Source organism: Salvelinus namaycush, chromosome 4 (assembly GCF_016432855.1).
Source record: "Salvelinus namaycush isolate Seneca chromosome 4, SaNama_1.0, whole genome shotgun sequence".
NCBI classification, from domain to species: domain Eukaryota; kingdom Metazoa; phylum Chordata; class Actinopteri; order Salmoniformes; family Salmonidae; genus Salvelinus; species Salvelinus namaycush.
Window position 1 is genome coordinate 62,764,312 of NC_052310.1, and position 14,406 is coordinate 62,778,717.

General features: G+C 42.4%; 1 pseudogene; it reads left to right on the forward strand.

Annotated features, from left to right (window-relative positions):
• Positions 1 to 211: 211 nt before the first annotated feature.
• LOC120045683 lies at positions 212 to 10,079 on the forward strand (annotated as a pseudogene).
• Positions 10,080 to 14,406: the final 4,327 nt, after the last annotated feature.

Consider the following 14,406-nt stretch of genomic DNA (forward strand, 5'->3'; position numbering starts at 1 on the left):
AACACACACACAATTCTACACACTCACCAGCATTCTTTCTGTCTCATTAAATCAGATTTTTTTCTACTTAATATTTTTAATGTTGAAGGGAAAGGATGGGAAATGTGTTTAACTATGACCTGTAACAATGACCAGCCTTAATAATGTCCCAATGAAGTGTACTTGAAATGAAACTTTTCTTCCCCTCTCTCTCGATGCAGAGTGTGTGTTCAGTGTATGTCCGGCGTTGTCCAGGTACCATGGCTCTGGTTCAGACCCTGCCTGTGTCCACGACTGACAACCACAAGCCTCCTACCAGTCTCGACATCGTCTCCCTCTCCCCCGTGGTTGGAGGGCCCTGTGGCCCCGGACCCACCATGGGCTCCGTCAGCAGCCTCATCTCTGGCCGGACCTATCAGGAGCAGCGACACTGCCGGGCCGCCAGCGAGTTCAGGTAGGGTGCTACTCATTAGTCGTGGCCGGGTGCCAGTCTGTTTAAGTGCTCTTACCTACTTTATTGTTGTCCTGGTCAAGCCAAACATGGTTGGAAAATAAGTGACAAGGAGTTGGCATGATAGCACAAACAGACTGACACTCAGGCTATATTGGTTGTGGATGAGATGATTTCCTAGCATGGGTTCCAGTTTTTTTACCTTGTTTCTACTCTCTTGCCAACTCCTGGGATTGTCATGCCAAACAAGAGCACAAACAGATCTTGGACCAGGCTAGTGATTCCTCCCTTACTGGCTCCCGAGTGGCGCAGCAGACTAAGGCACTGCCTCTCAGTGCTAGAGGCGTCACTACAGACACCCTGGTTCAAATCCAGGCTGTATCACAACCGGCTGTGATTGAGAGACCCATAGGGCGGCGCACAATTGGCCCAACGTCGTCCGGGTTTGGCTGGTGTAGGCCGTTGTAAATAAGAATTTGTTCTTAACTGACATGCCTAGTTAAATAAAGGTTACTTTTTTATACAATGGAAAAGAACTACTGTAAAAATGCTATATACTGTAATTCCAATCAATTATTATTATAAATTATTTTTATTTCAGCACTAAGACACGCCATAACACCCCAACCACCAGCTGTTTCAGGCTCCAGGGTGATAACAACACCCTGCACAGCGCGAGCTCCCTGGAACAACTACTGGTCATCAACAACCAGACCCAGACCCAGACCACACAGCTCCAGCCCCCGCCACTGCCCACCAAGAAGCAGCCCCGGGCAGGTAACTCTGCTGGTGGGGCAGGGAATGGAAACTATGGGTTTGTGACTGAGGTGGTGACTGTAGGAGACTGGAATGATAACCATGTGGTGGCGGTCGGGAGTCCGTGTAGCGACTCGGAGGAGCAGAGGGATAACCGAGGTCTCAACGGGAATATTGGCGGTCCGCCGCCCAAACTCATCCCTGTGTCGGGAAAACTGGAGAAGGTGAGTGTCGGAGGGGGATTCCAAAAATGTCAAGTGGTTCCCGAGGTTGTCGTATCTGTGTATCCCTAATAAGTCAAGAAATGACCATCCCAACTTCCCTTTGATTACGCCCATACATTTCATTGTGTTATCATTAGTATACTTTTTTTCTTTCTCAGTTGTAAGTTTCATTTGTAAAATCCTCACTAAGCTAATATACAGAACATAGAATCTAGCTAGCTAATAATACTTCTAGCTAATGGTGTAGTGAACTTTCAGTACCTCACTATTACCTAACTACTCCCAGCTAAAATAAGCAGCACTGGTGGTGAGGTGCTAGGCCAACTACAGTACCAGTCAAATGTTAGGATACACCTACTCATTCCAGGGTTTTTATTTATTTTAAAAATGTTTCTACAGCATAGAATAATAGCGAGACATCAAAACGATGAAATAACACATATGGAATCATGTAGTAACCAAAAAAGTTTGAAATATATACAAATCGAAATGTATTATATATTTGAGATTCTTCAAAGTAGCCACCCTTTGCCTTGATGACAGCTTTGCACACTCTCGGCATTCTCTCAACCAGCTTCATGAGGTAGTCACCTGGAATGCATTTCAATTAACAGGTGTGCCTTGTTAAAAGTTAATTTGTGGAATTTCTTTCCTTCTTAATTGAGCCAATCAGTTGTGTATGGGGTGGTATACAGAAGATAGCCCTATTTGGTAAAAGACCAAGTTCATATTATGTCAAGAACAGCTCAAATAAGCAAAGAGAAACAACAGTCCATAATTACTTTAAGACATGAAAGTCAGTCAATCCGGAAAATTTCAAGAACTTTTCTTCAAGTGCAGTCGCAAAAACCATCAAGCACTATGATGAAACTGGCTCTCATGAGGACCGCCACAGGAATGGAAGACCCAGAGTTACCTCTGCTGCAGAGGATAAGTTCATTAGAGTTACCAGTGCTCAGCATATTTCAAGACTGTTGGAAAAGCATTCCAGGTGAAGCTGGTTGAGAGAATGCCAAGAGTGTGCAAAGCTGTCATGCTTTTGGTCATGTAGTGTATATTGACTAATTTCATATAAAAATAGAGTTTCTTGAAAGACAAGATTCAATTGATAATAGACTGATGGGTGAGAGTATTATCAATTGTTAAATTGTATATGAAGAATCTGATGAACAGCGCAGCTTGTAATTGACACAGAGGCAGGTAAATGGAGTGCAAATTGTGACTTTTAAAAATTCCCCTACAGAGTCACAAGCAGGTAAAACGTTTGGATGTCTATATAGTATCAGAAAGAGCAGATTCTGCAGTTCCACATGGAATATTCTTACCAAACAACTCTTAAAAATTACCCGTTGAGCTCTATTTCAAAAACTTTTTGCCAGAATTACCATGATTCCAAACTCAAAATATGCCATTCTTCTCTTTTGAAATGTATTTTCTTAAATGCATAATGTTCCTTAAGACCTGCCCTTAATGAATGAATAGTGAATGATCTTTGTGATTGTGTTTATTTAATGGATTTGAACATTTGAATTGTGGTGTTTTAGTGGTTTTTCGTTTGTACATACAGTGCATTCGGAAAGTATTCAGACCCCTTCCCTTTACAGCCTTATTCTAAAATGGATTAAATAAAATAAAATCTCAATCTACACACAATACCCCATCATGAGAAAGTAAAAACAGTTTTTTAGAAATGTATTAACAGTTTTATAAACCATTTAAAACTGAAATATCACATTTACATAAGCATTCAGACACTTTAGTCAGTACTTTGTTGAAGCACCTTTGGCAACGATTACAGCCTTGAGTCTTCTTGGGTATGAGTCCCGAGTGGCGTAGCGGTCTAAGGCAATGCATCTCAGTGCAAGAGGCGTCACTACAGTCCCTAGTTTCCATCCAGGCTGTATCGCACAATTGGCCCAGCGTCGTCTGGGCCAGGGTAGGCAGTCATTGTAAATAAGAATTTGTTCTTAACTGACTCATTCTTCTCTGCAGATCCTCTCAAGCTCTGTCAGGTTGGATGGGGAGGTACTCTATGACGGTGCCACGTTGAAAGTCACTGAGGCCATTCCACTGCCATTGTTTGTCTATGGAGATTGCAAGGCTGTGTGCTCAAGTTTATACACCTGTCAGCAACGGGTGTGGCTGAAATAGCCGAATCCACCAATTTCAAGGGGTGTCCACATACTTTTTAAAAATATATAATGTAGTTTAGGTGTATTTTTGATGCGCCATCATCAGCTGCGCAGACTGACTGCCAGTGAATAATTTTCGGTGACTGAGGGGCAGAAAAATATACCTTTTAAAACGGCTTATAACACAAATTACGTTTGTAAAATTAAGATTCTAACAACGACAGTGTGTTATATAGACTTATTTAGGAAATGTCAAGGCGGGGGGTGACATGACTTTAAAAATGTCAGAGTAATTTAAAAAGTTATTTTGTTTTGAGTCAACAACACGCTCTCAGCTCTCCTAGTGTTAAATGATCTATTACAGGCTTTGTCTGAGCTGTGAATAAGGTTCCCTCTCGATCAATAGAAATGAACAGTCAATTAGAGAGAGAGGAGAGAGAGGATCTATGGAAAATAATGTTAGCATATACAGTACCAGTCAAAAGTTTGGACACACCTACTCATTCAAGGGTTTTTCTTTATTTTTACTATTTTCTACATTGTAGAATAATAGTGAAGACATCAAAAATATGAAATAACACATATGGAATCATGTAGTAACCAAAAAAGTGTTAAACAAATCAAAATATATTTTATATTTGAGATTCTTCAAAGTAGCCACCCTTTGCCTTGATGACAGCTTTGCACACTCTTGGCATAACGTAACAAATGTGGAAAAAGTCAAGGGGTCTGAATAGTTTCCAAATGCACTGTATAGCCTACAGTTGCATAAACTAATGAAATTGCTATTGTGTTCCTTGAAATACATTTTATTTTATATTCTAATGTTACATTCATAAACAGAAACCAATTGTAATTTTTTCAATAGCATGTGAAATCTATTTATTAGACTGTTAAAATGTTGACGTTCGTTCAAAAGACATTTTTGGCCCGAATGGGGGTCCAATGAGGCCAGGCTTTTCAATTGTTAACAATCAATCACCTCACACCTTATAATCAATGTCAGAGCTGTCTTACATTCACTGACACACTCACTGAGGCCTGAGGGAAATCATTTAGAAAACTGCTTACCGGACCAGTGTGTATAGAGCTGTCTTTTTCTGTCTCTCTTCTCTTAATTTGTCCACCCCTTCTCTCTCTCTCTCTCTCTCTCTCTCTCTCTCTCTCGCGCCTTTCTCTTCCTGTCTCTTTCCTCTCCCCACCATCTCCCCCTCTCTCTCCCCGTCCCCCTGTATTTCTCCCCTTTCTATTTCTCTTTCTATCTTTCTCCTCTCCCTCTCTCTCTTTTCATCCACCCTCTCTCGTGTCATGACATATTCAATTAGATGTGAGAAAAATCATTAGGAAAACTGCTTACTGGAAGCCAATAAATAACAATAAAACCAATGAGAGCCTTCAGAATGACCTTCCACCCTATCAGTGTCCCTGTCTTTATTGGGAGGAGACCAGGCATTCCTAATTAGCAATGCTGATATCACTAAAGTCAGTTTCTTTTATATTTCCTTTGTTTTATCATACCTTTATTTAACCGGAAATCCCAATAAAGGGTTGCCCAGTGCTGTGGTTCTATGTGCGTTTGAGAGGGTCTTGATTAGATTCCCTTTGATAGGGCCTATCAGGCAATAATGAAAATAATGAACATGATAATAATTCATTAATCATAGTTGAAAACACAATGTAATGATGTCTGTACTTTTCTGTAAGAACCATTAACAAATACTGTCTTCCATTACAGAACATGGAGAAGTTTCTGATCCGTCCCACTGCGTTCAAACCAGTGGTCCCCAAGAACCGTCACTCGGTGCAGTACCTCTCCCCGAGGCCAGGGGGCAGCCTCTCTGAGAGCCAGGGCAGCCTCAACCTCCTCCTGCCCCTACCTATCAATGGGAATAATGGAAATACTGTGGTCAACAGCCCGGGGAGCTACGGAAATGTCGTATCTCTGCTCTGCTCCTCCTCTTCCTCGGACAGCAAAAGGAACTCGTACAGCGGAGGACGCAACGCTCGCAGCAGCCAGTCCTGCTCCATGTCAGACTCTGGCCGTAACTCCCTGTCCAGCCTACCCACTCACAGCAGTACCGGCTACAGCTTGGCCCACAGCGAGGCCTCTGGGTCTGGAGGGTCCGGGGTGGGCCTGGAGCCTGGGGCTGGAAGAACTACTACTACCAACGGAGGAGGGTCGGTGACCCACGGAGTTCACAGTCACTCAACCTCCCACGGTCACTCTAACTCGGACAGCGGGCGTTCGTCATCCAGTAAGAGCACGGGGTCGCTGAGCGGGCGCGGCCAGCCCCTGTCGGACAGTGGGTCATGTGGGCACTCACCTCCGCCCCTGGAGGGGTACGAGGGGGTGATGAGGGAGCTGGAGGAGAAGCTGAGGGAGAGGGATTTGGAACTGCAGCAGCTTAGAGAGAACCTGGACGAGAACGAAGCCGCCATCTGTCAGGTGAGAGGGGAGTTTTTTTTACTTTAGTAGTTGTTCAGTAGACACCAAAGAGAGGATAATTGACTGAAACAGGGAGGTCCAATAAATTGTTTTTTGTTTTCAGTTGAAAGAGCTTTATTATCTTTTTTTCTTATGGTTTGCCCTAATTAACACGAGTCACACTAATTAACATGAGGCTCATGTCTGTGTAATGTCAGGTGTTTAAGCAGGCCTAAAGTGTTGCCTCGAGGACCAATATGTATAAAATGTTTCTGCTGTTTCTATTGACAAAGCTAAATTATTCCATAGCTTTTCGAGCCATAATAGTGCTGCTTCACAGTTTGACCTCTGGATGTGGTATCTGTATGTAAACTCTGACCTCTAACTCCTGACCTCCTGTGCTAGGTGTACGAGGAAAAGCAGCGACGCTGTGAGAGGGAGCTGGAGGAAATGAGACAGAGCTGCTCTTCCAAGATGAAACAGGCTACACAGAAGGCACAGAGAGTACAACAGGCCTTACAACTACAGGTAAGAACTACAGTATAGATAGACAGAGACATAGATACAGTATACAGAAACATGGATATACAGCGACATAGATACAGAAACATAGATATACAGACAGAGCAGTTCTTCTAAGATGAAACAGGCTCACAGAAGGCTCAGAGAGTACCATATGCCTTACAGCTACAGGCAACAGACAGAGATACAGAGATAGTTCAGTCAACTTAATTTGGGAAGTAGGACCCTGTTTTGTATGACAGCAAGTTACTATTGTTTGTACTATTTGTACTATTGTTTGAAATGTTGCTGCTGTTTTGGTAGCATCTCCTGATTTTTGGACTGTCAAAATGCGACCCTAACTTTCTGTGTCTCTACTTCAGGTGTTCCAGCTGCAGCAGGAGAAAAAGAAACTTCAGGAGGACTTCTCCTCTCTGCTGCAGGACAGGGAGGTGCTGGAGAGGAGGTGTGCCTCCATACAGAGAGAACAGATCCAGTTGGGACCGCGCCTAGAGGAGACAAAGTGGGAGGTGAGATACTGAGGAGGAGAAAGGTCAGGAGTTTAGGGGTCATGGGTTAGGGTAAGTGTGAGGGTGAACGTTGATTCATGTACACAATTTCAAAGTAAGAGAATATTCACAAAATATGCACCCCCCCACCCAGGTGTGTCAGAAGTCAGGTGAGATATCCCTGTTGAAACAGCAACTGAAGGAGATCCAGTCAGAGCTGAGCCAGAAGGGTGGGGAGCTGGTGGTCCTGAAGTCCCAGCTGAGGGAGGCCAGGACTGACCTCCAAAACAGCCAGGCCAGGAGCCAGGAGGCTGGGTCGGCCCTGCGGACACGCTCCCTGGAGCTAGAGGTCTGCGAGAATGAGCTCCAGCGCAGGAAGAGCGAGGCTGAGCTTCTCCGCGAGAAAGTCATACGCTTGCAAGAAGAGTCGGCCCAGCTTCGAGGTGCCCTGGCCAATCAGGGAGGAGGCTATCTTCCTGGAGGCCAGGCGCCGGCTAATAAGGGCCAGTGCATGAGCCTGCCCCTCCCCCAGGGCCGTGCGGGTATGGAGGGTGGAAAGGGGGGCCCCAGCCCCTCTATGGGGTACCGTGAGGCGGAGGAGGGCAGGCTGGTATGGGGAGGGGAGAGTGATGAGGCCAAGACTCAGAGGCAGAGTGCTGAAGCTGTGCTGGGACTCAGGAAACAGGTGGGCTCCAACAATGTTTAGACATTCTTTTGTTAATTTATTATCTGCAGAATGGTGCTTGAATAATACTTGTTTTTGCGCTGATCTGTTGTGTATTGCTGGTTTTCAGTCAATCAATGAATCAATCACTTCTCTGTCAGGTGGAGAGACTGAGGGCAGAGCTGATGTACGAGAGGAGGAGCAGTGAGGAGCAGCTGGGAGGATTCGAGGAGGAGAGGAGGGTCTGGCAGGAAGAGAAGGAAAAGGTGATCCGCTACCAGAAGCAGCTGCAGCAGAACTACATCCAGATGTACAGGAGGAACAGAGATCTGGAGAGGGTGATGAGAGAGCTCAGTCTAGAGCTGGAGAACAGAGACATAGAGGACTATGACATCCACAGCGGCAGCAACGACATCCACTTTGAGGAGATGACCGCTACTGAGATCTAGAGGGGACAACACAGGGGTGTCCTCTCGCCCCATTGAGATTTAGAGACCAGACAGGGACGTCGTCTAACCCCAGTGATATCCAAATCAAATTGTATTGGTCACATACATGTGTTTAGCATATGTTAAATGCTTGTGTTTCTAGCTCAGACAGTAGCATCTTCTGATATTTAGAGACAAGGGTGTCCTCTCGCCCGCATGACTATTAATACCAGCACCCTGAAATGATCTGATTTCCCCATCACTGCTACTGAGAGGGCTGTGTCCAAAACGGAACCCGATTTCCTATGTAGTGCACTACCTTTGGCTAGAGAACAGGGTGCCATTTGAAATTTGCATCTAGAATACCGAGGGTATATCTGAACGTATTCCCCTAACCACAGTACAAGCACTCTTTACTTCTCTATGGACCGTTTGCTGTCATGGACATTAAGGGAGCATCTCTGTTTAAGGGTGGATCTGCAGACTTAAAAGAGAGGTTAGTGTGTATCTCAATAGTTGAGAGTGTCTTCCTCCCCAGAGTAAGATTCGCCCTCAGACCAACACATCCTCCTTGCCTCCTCACATGGGTTTGATTGCCCAGCTATAGTACCAGCACTCTTTGGGACGTATATTATGACTTTTGACTTGAGAAACAAGCAGGTACCACTCAAACCTCGCTCAAATCAGTGTATTGAAAGCAAAGGGGAGAATCAAGTCAAGTATAATCACATCTGTATGGAGCACACAGGTGTGACTACCTGACCACCAGCACATAATGATGACATTACTATAACGATGACATCATCACCACTCGACTGGTTCGTCCACAGGACTTTGTGCACCTTTGCACTAAAGCAATGATGTAATAACACTTCCACAATTTGTGCTGTCAATGTTATATATACAGTGTTCAATGGATCAGCAACTCATCTAGAAGTAGTACGGAAAGGACAAGAAATACTCCACTGGCCAGGAAATATGGATTTATATTCGGTGGAATTGGAAGCCACAACCTTGTCTTTTCTCAGCTATGGAAAGACTACTGTATGTAGTATTTTGATGGGATGTATAAGGACTCTTGGCACAAATAGCAAATGCAACTGTTCAGTTTTCAGCACTGGCTAAGAAAGGAACTGTAGTCTACACTCTTCCTTGTTCATGGAATCTTCAAACATCCTGGATTTCTATCATTGGCTGCTTGTAGCTAACATGTCAACATTCTCTTCTGTCATTGGCTGAACCATATCTGTCAGTTGATATTGACTCTCAGCTCCCCATATCAGACTGAGAGATGTGGTGAGAAGGAAGAGAAAACCAAAAGAAGACATCAAAGGCTTAATGTGAGTGCTGTGTTGTGCTCCTCCTCTCTCTAAGCCAATAGTCACCCTATTGTATCTTCTCTACAACCTCTCTCATGTGAATGACACAAATAGAAGCATGTAGCACTATGAGGGAGTGATATGTGAGGGAGATATCAGCACAAATGCAACCGCTGCCCTTCTCTCTCTCAGCACAAACTGTCATATCAGAGGAAGAAACACACCTTGATTGGTCAACTCAAGCTGCCCGTCAAAGATATCGATGCTGCATTGGCTGCTGGGACTGTTATGGAGCCGTCTTGGATCAGTGAGCATATGGTGTCACTTTTCCTTATGGTATCACAGTGAAACCAACAAAACATCCCTGTTCAACTGTACTTTGCTCCTCCCTCCCTTGGCGTCTCTCCCTGTCGCACACGCTGGACTTTGAATACTCTTCTAACGTTTTACCTTTTATTACTAGACCCCCCCCCTCTCCCTCCCTCTCATCAAAAAGCCAAGTAACACTTCCTAGACTTCCTGTCCATTCTGGCCAGTGACTGTGAGGCTCACTCACTGACACCTAGATAATGTGGATGGCAAAATTGCATGTCTTTCCCTTGTCTGTCAAAGTCTGGGAGAGGCCGGTCCAGGTAATGTAGGGCAGGGTTCCCCAACTGGCAGGGATTTTATTTGGCCTCCCAAGTTTTCTGAGCAAAAAAACATATATATATATAATTATATATTTTTTAAACGTTGTTGGACATAAACGACTAAAAACACCAGCAAATCAGCTCCAGGTGAATTTAATTTTGGAAATCTCTTCCAAAGTATTCCCATGCATAATAGTGAAATAGATACATGTGATCGTATACAATGTAAACAAGGTTTGAAATTATTGTTTTAGTCAAATATATCTGTTTGGGCATTTTACGTTCAATTTGCGGTCTACAAATTATTTGTAGTAATGTACCAGTCCGCTGACCATCCGCTCAAGAAAATGTCAGCCTGCGGCTAAATCTAGTTGATGATCCCTGATGTAGGGGTTTGTGCTGGACAGTGCATGATATATTAGCCTAAGGCATGACAAACAGGTCATTATGGAACTGTTACAGTGGTTATATCAACATTTTGGCAACCACTGCCATAGAAATAGAAATAGAATTACATTCTATTCATTATATGTGGGGAACCATAGATAAATATTGGAGTCTTCAGTTGTGCTTCCTCATAAGAAGGGATTAAACTAGAGCTCTGGTCTTTTATATTACAGAGGTAAACAGAGTTTATAAAAAGGAATCTAACAGATAAATGGAAATCAATATGATCTATGATGATGATGTATTTTATTTTTTATATAGCACCTGAAGATATTTTGTGGTAACACCAGTACCATTGTGGGTTTAATGTACAAAGTATAATAAAGAGTTCTATATATCTTTACAGTACCACACATATACCAATGAGATGATTAAACACAATTGGAAAGGGTCTGGAAAGAGTGGCGCAAACATCTATTGCATGCATAAAAAAATGTTACATCATCTTGAACAAACAAAAAAAGTAATGATTCAAACTCCACTCTTTGTTGTTGACCAAGCTGCATTATGATTTAACAAACATACAAAAATATGGGAAATATCCAGCTTTTAGCCAAGGTTTACATTGGTCAGCACATTAATGGTCATCCTTGTTCAATGCGATTGAGTTTTCATTTGGCGGCCATTATCATCTATATCACCCAATATCATCGTCATCGTTGTGTTTGTCATCTTCAGACTACACTTATTAACACACAAAGCATTTCATCCAAATAATATCTCAACTAAAAATGTGTTCATCACATATGGTAGAAACATTCATCTTCAATTTAGTCGTATAGGTCTACAAGGTTACTATTTTACAACATTCAAGATGTATCTTTAAAAGATGAATAGAACATATTATGTTCCAGTGTGGATGTACCATCATCTTTAACACAGTCAGGTGGAAAAAGCAGCTCAGGTGTAATTTTTTTAATTTAACCTTTATTTAACTAGGCAAGCCAGCTAAGAACAAATTCTTATTTACAATGACAGTCTACCACAGCCAAACCCTAACCAAGATGACGTTGGGCCAATTGTGTGCCGCCCTATGGGACTCCCAATCACAGCCAGCTGTGATATAGCCCAGAATCAAACCAGGGTCTGTAGTGACACCTCTAGCACTGAGATGCAGTGCCTTAGACCGCTGCGCCACTTGGGAGCCCCCAAGTGGTAATGACTAACAAAGTATCAAAGGTGTAATGGTTAACACAGTAGCACAGGTGTAATGGTTAACACAGAACAGTAGCACAGGTAAAGTGAACTGAAAGGGACCCCAGTGTTAATTTTGGCACTCTGTAACAGATTTAGTCATTTTTACTTAAATATCATTAAGTCTGATTCACATTTGAATAATGATTTAGTGTAGTTATTGTCAAAATGACAAAAACAGTGGTCCATTTTTGTCAACTAAATGCCCTTTCATTTTAGTAATTTAGTCACTTCACATTTGTATTGCCTCATTAACCTATAGTAAACATAAATCACTGACTTCCATGTGCACACACATACATACAGTAGTAGCCTTGTTCTACTAACATACTTTTCTGCATAAAATGCTATTCTCATCCCAACAGCAGAAATATGACAAACATATATAAGAATTATCTGGCCTCGGTCGCGTCATTTCCATTGTTATTAACGTTCCACAGACGTCGCAGCCACATTGATGTCCAAAAGTAGAACAGGGCACAGACGTCAGTTCAACGTCTAGTTTTGATTTACATTTGGTTGAGTTGTCAACTAACCTTCATAGGTGGTTTGAAGTCAGATACAAATCTGATTCCTGGCCAAGTGACTTGTGTCTAAACGGGAAAATCAGATTTATTTGCCCTCAAGTGGTTTTGAAAGTTGGATAATATTTTCCTTTGAGCCTTTAAAAGTGTTCCTACACTATGATTTTGAACATTCAAAGCAACTGGGAAACATTCGACATAACTTCTGAGTGATGAGGAATCATGAACACCACCACCGATCAGTTCTAAAAACTCTTGTTCAGTTCAATTAGTAGTCAGACTTGAGATCATTTAGTCTCGTCTCGTTTTAGGCAACTGAAATATTTTTTTGTTTAGTTATAGTTTTTTTCTGGTCTATTTAGTCAGTTATAGTCTAGTCAACTGCCACTGAAAAAGTAGGTGTTTGACAAATATTTGAGTCCTTATTTTTGTTGACTAAAGTAACTGTGGAACCCCCTCGGTGAAAGCACAGTGCACTCTGGATGCCCTTTCCACATTTCTCACTTCATAACCCCATAATAGTTTTTTGGGGTGTAAATACAGTCAGTATCTAACTGAAAATTACATACAGGTAACTGCCAAAATAAAGGAAACACTTGTGTAAATGAGGGATACAAAGTATATTGAAAGTAGGTGCTTCCACACAGGTGTGGGTCTTCAGTTAATTAAGCAATTAATATCCCATCATGCTTAGAGTCATGTATAAAAATGCTGGGCAGTCCATTATTTTGGCTACCGTGGCTATGCCCCCATACGATTACAAGGCCCCTATCCACAGGGCACAAGTGATCACTGAATGGTTTGATGAGCATGAAAACCAGATCTCAACCCAATTTAACACTTATGGGAGATTGTGGAGCGGTGCCTGAGACAGAGTTTTCCACCACCAACAAAACACCAGCGTTTTCCCTCCAATAGAGTTCCAGACACTTGTAGAATCTATGCCAATGTGCATTGAAGCTGTTCTGGCTCGTGGAGGCACAACGCCCTATTAAGACTTTGTTGGTGTTTCCTTTATTTTGGCAGTTACTTCTACATTGAGTGACATTCTAGTCCTTTACTCAGACCAAAATATATATTTCAAATGTAGCCACTGCGACTAGACCAAAGCAACGTAACACGTTTGTTTGTATTTGTCTTGTTTCTTTTCTTCCTTAGTGTGCATAAGTATACAATTATATTTTAGCGTGTTTAGGTGTTCCGTTTCTTTATTAATCCATGGTGTTTGTAGTCATTCATGTATATTTTCATGCTGTAAATTTATTGTACAAAATTACGTTTGTTTTTAATTAAAGATACAAAATGTCATCATGGAGTAATGGTTGCTGGAATTTACACTGATGCACTGGTGAAAAAAAATATTCTGAAGTGATGAAGGCTTTTTGGGGTGAATCCTAACTCCCTCAAATGTTCACAATCTGCCATTGCCATTGAACAAATGAATCTCAGCCTTAGTGAAAATTTGACTTAAGTGGAAGTGAAGATTTGCCCCTTCATATTTATCAGTTGACAACCAAACTACTTCCATTAATATTACACGATCCAGAGACACAGAAAGACGGTGTCAATAAAACAAACATTTGTGATAAATTAATACAATAGCTCTGAAAACATTTTGAATGTACCTTATTATATGTTTATTACATGTATATTATGCTTAATTACACACACACACACACACACACACACACAGATATACATACATATATATATATACACACATATATATATACACATAAACATATATATAAATAACAGAAGCTTATCCGACCATACTGCCATTGAGCTTTACCGCAGCATTTGTCACCAGCCAGACGTTCTAGCCCTACAGCAAGTCATATGTAAGCACCGCTCAAGCCCTCTGCCGCTCATAAAGGTAAGGAACTATGCGTGGTGCACTGTACACTCTGGTGATTCCAGGGAGTTAGGGACCTAAACCTAACCTAATATTAACCCTTGACCTAACATCCGCCCTTCATCAACCCTTACCAGACCCATGCAGCCCCTCTCTCCCACTCTCTCCCAGCCCTAGCCTATCTTTCCCAGTCTTACCCCCTCTCTCCCTGCCCCTCTGTTCCTGTGCCAGGCTGGTGAGGGGAGGACGACTCATATTGTCTGGAACAGAGCCAATGGAATGGCATGAAACGCATGGAAACCATGTATTTCATACCATTTCACCTATTCCGCTCCAGTCATTACCACCAACCTCCTGTCGTGCCAG